The following is a 7,365-nucleotide window of genomic DNA, read 5'->3' as shown; positions in this document are numbered from 1 at the left end:
AACCACAGTAACTTGCACTTATATGGCATATTTAGTAAATTATGGCATCTGGTAAGAGGGTCATCAATTATAATGCAGTCATGAGAGCAAGTCTTTGAAAGCTCTCAGACTTTGTCAATGACCATCAGGACAAAGAAGAAATGGGCAGCTTAGCAGACCATAAATCAGCTCCATATCTAGGTCAGCTGTCTAGTGTGGCTGTTATGAGATGAGGTTGTATTACAATTCAGGATACTAGAAATCTGTGCCAAGAGGCAAACTACACAGAAACGTTTCATCTGTGAACAGTTTGGAATCTTTACAAGGATAGCTTGTGAGTCTGTCAAGGAAAAGAAATACTTTAAGACACAAAAAGATGAAAATCAAAAGGTGATAAGAGTGAATTAAAGAAGAAAATAGAGGTATAGGCTTGGTGATGCAGAAAATTTCTGGTGCTCATGAGCTTGTCAGCTGAAGGCTTGGCTGATTGTGGTGAATCTATATATGGAAATGAGCAAGAATGAACTTTTGAAAGCAGAGATGAAGGCTAAATAAAGTGCTGGCTGAGGGCTGAACTTGAATTTGAAAGCAGGATTTTGTTTAACTAGGAGCAAACATAGACAATGAACCACAGATGAAATGGTGAAGGTAACAGTGTGAGTTAGGCCATGGGCAGCAGCTTTTTCAGAGTCATTACTAGACCTTTCAGGAGTATGTTATGCAGTTAAGTGTAGAATTAAGAATTCTAAGAGCAAGATGGTTTTAGGTTGAAGTAGTCAGGCTTTGCTGTAATATGATGGTTTATGTGGATCTTGTGTTCAGGTTGATAAGAGGGTTTTAAATGGTGAATTCACCTAGATTCGAGGGAGATTAATATAGTCAGTGGTTTAGGCAAAGGAACTTGCACTGGGTGGAACAAGACAATGACTTACTTTCTTTTGGGAATATTTTTGTGCATTCACTACTTGAACCCAGCAAAATCTGGTAATTTATGAACAGTGGAGGATTCTTGAGAAATTGAGTTAAAATATGATTATATTATAGGTGAACAAGGATGGCATAGGTGATAGGAAAAATCAAGCACTACTCTGCAAAGAAAGAAAGGTAGAGCTATCTTTATTAAGGAGAGTGGTGTTAATGTGGAAAGAGAGGGGAGAGAATTTCTGCCTCACAGTGGTCCAAGAGATACCTGATATACTGAATTCTGGTTGCCAAATTAACATTAACCACCTGTCATTCAAACAAGTCTATCAAGTCAGTTCAACATAATATGCCTTTAACAAACCCATGCAACACACACAAAATGCTGGAGGAACTCAGCAGGCCAGACAGCATCTATGGAAAACAGTAAACCGTCGATGTTTCCAGGCAAGACCCTTCATCGGGACTGGAGAAAAAAGACGAGAAGTCAGAGTAAGAAGGTGAGGGGAGAAGAGGAAGAAATACAAGGTAGTAGGTGATAGGTGAGGTAAAGAGCTGGGACGTCAGTTGGTGAAAGAGATAAAGGGCTGGAGAAGGGAGAATCTGATTGGTGTGGACAGAAGGTCATGGAAGGAAGGAAAGGATGAGGAGCACCAGAGGGAAGTGATGGGCAGGTAAGGAGATGAGGCGAGAGATGCCTGCCTGTTTGTTGGCCACGTGGAGCAGAGTTGTGTTCCAAGCCTACACTGGGATCACTCCCAAACGTTTCCTACACTAGACTGACAGATGCATTGTTGCGGCTTCCTACACCCATGTGGAGCTCGTCAACTTCATCCACTTTGCCTCCAACTTCCACCCTGCCTTCAAATTTACCTGGTCCACTTCTGACACCTACGTCCCCTTTCTCGATCTGTCTCTTTCTCTGGAGAGAGCTTATATAATGATATCTTTTATAAGCCCACTGATTTTCACAGCTACCTGAACTATATCTCTTCCCATCCTGTTACTTGTAAAAACGCCATCCTCTTCTCTCTGTTCCTCCGTCTCTGCCACATCTGCTCTCAGGATGAGGCTTTTCATTCCAGAACGAAGGAGGTGTCCTCCTTTTTCAAAGAAAGTGGTTTCCCTTCCTCCACCAATAACGCTTCCCTCACCTGCATCTCTGCTCTCACCCCATCTTCCCACCACCCCACCAGGGATGGGGTTCCTCTCGTCCTCAGCTACCATCCGCATCCAGCAAAATTCTCTGTAACTTCCGCCATCTCTAACGGGATCCCATCACCAAACATATCTTCCCGTCTTCCCTGACTCCCCCTCTTTCTGCTCTCTGCAGGGATCACTCCCTATGCGACTCCCTTGTCCATTCGTGCTTCCCCACTGATCTCTCTCCTGGCACTTATCTTTGCAAGCGGAAGAAGTGCTACACCTGCCCCTACACCTCCTCCCTCACTCGAATTCAGGGTCCAAACAGTCCTCCAGGTGAGAAGGCACTTCACCTGTGGGTCCTCTACTGTATCCGGTGCTCTTGGTGTGACCTCCTGTATATTGGTGGACCTGAAGCAGATTGAGAGACCACTTCACCTATGCTCTGTCCACCAGAAATATTTGGATCTCCCAGTGCCACCCATTTTAATTCTACTTCCCATTCTGACATGTCAGTCCATGGCCTCCGCTACTGCCCTGATTAGGCCACACTCAGGTTGGAGGAGCAATAACTTGTATTCTGTCTGGGTAGCCTCTGATCTGATGGTGTGAACATTGATTTCTCGAACTTCTGGTAATTAATGACCCCCCTCCCCCTTCACCATTCCCCATTCCTGTCGTCCTCTCTCATCTTATCTCCTTACCCATCCATCACTTCCTTCTGGTACTACTCCCCTTTTCTTCCATGGCCTTTTGTTCTCTCTTATTAGATTCTCCCTTTTCCAGCCCTTTATTTCTTTCACCAATTGACTTCCTAGCTCTTTACTTCACCCCTTCCCCTCTCCTGGTTTCATCTATCACCTACTGTATCTCTTCCTCCCCTCCTCCCACCTTTTCATTCTGGCATCTTCCCCCTTCCCTTCGTATTTCTAGCACCTGCAGATTTTCTCGTATTTGTGATTACATCTTCCTTCCTGAGCATCTTCCCACTTAACTGGAAACATTTGAAATACTAAAAGTTACAACATTTCTGAATCTGGAACTCAGTGCTCTGCATTTGGGCTTTCTACAGAATTTGACCATTTGGTGAGCCGTTTAGTAAATGTGTTCCAAGTGAAGGAGGTTTTGTCTCCTGTTGTGTGTTCTATGAAACTTTGACCAGTCCACTTCTACACTGCAAGTCATTAATTTCTTATTTTCTTTCTGCAATTATGATAGAATTATAAACCATGTGATGGAAAAACAAAGCAAAAATCTACAAGAATACAATTCAATTATACTTCGGTGTTTATGTGACATAAATATCTGTTGCTAAATCGTTAGTTTCGTTGAGTATTTGGATTGCTATAGCTGGAATGATTTTAAAGAATGCTATTTATAACTTGTGAAGACTTGCCCTCTCTTGAGTTCCTGTAAACTTGGTCAGGGCTTTGGGACCATATGGTGCAATTCCATGTAAATTTGAAAATAAAATGTTTATGTTCTGATAAATTTGGTGGGGGGGAGGGAGAAAGATATTTAGAAAGAACATGAAGGAAATGCACCATGTCTTGGTACTTCAGTACAACATTTTTGGTATTCTGTGCAATCTATTTATTTTTCCAACACAATCTATGAGTCTGTAAAGTGAAAGAAATTAATTGCTTTGCATATATCTTTAGAAACGTTTGTTTAATGAATTGGAATTCATTTATTCTGGGGAGTTTCACAAGTCACCTGTGTGTTGGGGAGGAGAAGCTATGGAAAATATTAGCACAACACCTACTCTGTCTATACGTGTGTAAACCACACTTAAGATGCTATATTAAATTCGGTGGTTGCCCTTTAGATGAAGACACTGTCATCGGTTCATGTAAAAACGTAGAAACATAGAAAATAGGTGCAGGAGTAGGCCATTCGGCCCTTTGAGCCTGCACCGCCATTTATTATGATCATGGCTGATCATCCAACTCAGAACCCCGCCCCAGCCTTCCCTCCATACCCCCTAACCCCCGAAGCCACAAGGGCCATATCTAACTCCCTCTTAAATATAGCCAATGAACTGGCCTCAACTGTTTCCTGTGGCAGAGAATTCCACAGATTCACCACTCTCTGTGTGAAGAAGTTTTTCCTAATCTCGGTCCTAAAAGGCTTCCCCTCTATCCTCAAACTGTGACCCCTCGTTCTGGACTTCCCCAACATCGGGAACAATCTTCCTGCATCTAGCCTGTCCAATCCCTTTAGGATCTTATACGTTTCAATCAGATCCCCCCTCAATCTTCTAAATTCCAACGAGTACAAGCCCAGTTCATCCAGTCTTTCTTCATATGAAAGTCCTGCCATCCCAGGAATCAATCTGGTGAACCTTCTTTGTACTCCCTCTATGGCAAGGATGTCTTTCCTCAGATTAGGGGACCAAAACTGCACACAATACTCCAGGTGTGGTCTCACCAAGGCCTTGTACAACTGCAGTAGGACCTCCCTGCTCCTGTACTCAAATCCTCTCGCTATAAATGCCAGCACACCATTCGCCTTTTTCACTGCCTGCTGTACCTGCATGCCCACTTTCAATGACTGGTGTATAATGACACCCAGGTCTCGTTGCACCTCCCCTTTTCCTAATCGGCCACCATTCAGATAATAATCTGTTTTCCTATTTTTGCCACCAAAGTGGATAACTTCACATTTATCCACATTAAATTGCATCTGCCATGAATCTGCCCACTCACCCAACCTATCCAAGTCACCCTGCATCCTCTTAGCATCCTCCTCACAGCTAACACTGCCACCCAGCTTCGTGTCATCCGCAAACTTGGAGATGCTGCATTTAATTCCCTCATCCAAGTCATTAATATATATTGTAAACAACTGGGGTCCCAGCACTGAGCCTTGCGGTACCCCACTAGTCACCGCCTGCCATTCTGAAAAGGTCCCATTTATTCCCACTCTTTGCTTCCTGTCTGCTAACCAACTCTCCACCCACACCAATACCTTACCCCCAATACCGTGTGCTTTAAGTTTGCACACTAATCTCCTGTGTGGGACCTTGTCAAAAGCCTTCTGAAAATCCAAATATACCACATCCACTGGTTCTCCCCTATCCACTCTACTAGTTACATCCTCAAAAAATTCTATGAGATTCGTCAGACATGATTTTCCTTTCACAAATCCATGCTGACTTTGTCCGATCATTTCACCGCTTTCCAAATGTGCTGTTATCACATCCTTGATAACTGACTCCAGCAGTTTCCCCACCACCGACGTTAGGCTAACCGGTCTATAATTCCCCGGTTTCTCTCTCCCTCCTTTTTTAAAAAGTGGAGTTACATTAGCCACCCTCCAATCCTCAGGAACTAGTCCAGAATCTAACGAGTTTTGAAAAATTATCACTAATGCATCCACTATTTCTTGGGCTACTTCCTTAAGCACCCTGGGATGCAGACCATCTGGCCCTGGGGATTTACCTGCCTTCAATCCCTTCAATTTACCTAACACCACTTCCCTACTAACATGTATTTCGCTCAGTTCCTCCATCTCACTGGACCCTCTGTCCCCTACTATTTCTGGAAGATTATTTATGTCCTCCTTAGTGAAGACAGAACCAAAGTAATTATTCAATTGGTCTGCCATGTCCTTGCTCCCCATAATCAATTCACCTGTTTCTGTCTGCAGGGGACCTACATTTGTCTTTACCAGTCTTTTCCTTTTTACATATCTATAAAAGCTTTTACAGTCCGTTTTTATGTTTCCTGCCAGTTTTCTCTCATAATCTTTTTTCCCCCTTCCTAATTAAGCCCTTTGTCCTCCTCTGCTGAACTCTGAATTTCTCCCAGTCCTCAGGTGAGCCACTTTCTCTGGCTAATTTGTATGCTTCTTCTTTGGAATTGATACTATCCCTAATTTCTCTTGTCAGCCACGGGTGCACTACCTTCCTTGATTTATTCTTTTGCCAAACTGGGATGAACAATTGTTGTAGTTCATCCATGCAACCTTTAAATGCTTGCCATTGCATATCCACCGTCAACCCTTTAAGTGTCATTTGCCAGTCTATCTTAGCTAATTCACGTCTCATACCTTCAAAGTTACCCCTCTTTAAGTTCAGAACCTTTGTTTCTGAATTAACTATGTCACTCTCCATCTTAATGAAGAATTCCACCATATTATGGTCACTCTTACCCAAGGGGCCTCTCACGACAAGATTGCTAATTAACCCTTCCTCATTGCTCAAAACCCAGTCTAGAATAGCCTGCTCTCTAGTTGGTTCCTCGACATGTTGGTTCAAAAAACCATCCCGCATACATACCAAGAAATCCTCTTCCTCAGCACCTTTACCAATTTGGTTCACCCAATCTACATGTAGATTGAAGTCACCCATTATAACTGCTGTTCCTTTATTGCACACATTTCTAATTTCCTGTTTAATACCATCTCCGACCTCACTACTACTGTTAGGTGGCCTGTACACAACTCCCACCAGCGTCTTCTGTCCCTTAGTGTTACGCAGCTCTACCCATATCGATTCCACATCTTCCCGGCTTATGTCCTTCCTTTCTATTGCGTTAATCTCTTCTTTAACCAGCAACGCCACCCCACCTCCCCTTCCTTCATGTCTATCCCTCCTGAATATTGAATATCCCTGAACGTTGAGCTCCCATCCCTGGTCACCCTGGAGCCATGTCTCTGTGATCCCAACTATATCATAATCATTAATAACAATCTGCACTTTCAATTCATCCACCTTATTACGAATGCTCCTTGCATTGACACACAAAGCCTTCAGGCGCTCTTTTACAACTCTCTTAGCCCTTATACAATTATGCTGAAAAGTGGCCCTTTTTAATGCTTGCCCTGGATTTGTCGGCCTGCCACTTTTACTTTTCTCCTTGGTACTTTTTGCTTCTACCCTCACTTTACACCCCTCTGTCTCTCTGCACTGGTTCCCATCCCCCTGTAGTGAACTAACCTCCTCACGCCTAGCCTCTTTAATTTGATTCCCACCCCCCAACCATTCTAGTTTAAAGTCACCTCAGTAGCCCCTGCTAATCTCCCTGCCAGGATATTGGTCCCCCTAGGACTCAAGTGTAACCCGTCCTTTTTGTACTGGTCACGCCTGCGCCAAAAGAGGTCCCAATGATCCAAACACTTGAATCCCTGCCCCCTGCCCCCTGCTCCAATCCCTCAGCCACGCATTTATCCTCCACCTCCTCGCATTCCTACTCTCACTGTCGCGTGGCACAGGCAGTAATCCCGAGATTACTACCTTTGCGGTCCTTTTTCTCAACTCCCTTCCTAGCTCCCTATATTCTCCTTTCAGGACCTCATCCCTTTTCCCACCTGTGTCAT

This window comes from Mobula birostris, chromosome 20, assembly GCF_030028105.1.
Source record: "Mobula birostris isolate sMobBir1 chromosome 20, sMobBir1.hap1, whole genome shotgun sequence".
Lineage (NCBI taxonomy): Eukaryota > Metazoa > Chordata > Chondrichthyes > Myliobatiformes > Myliobatidae > Mobula > Mobula birostris.
Note: the sequence above shows the minus strand (reverse complement) of the source record.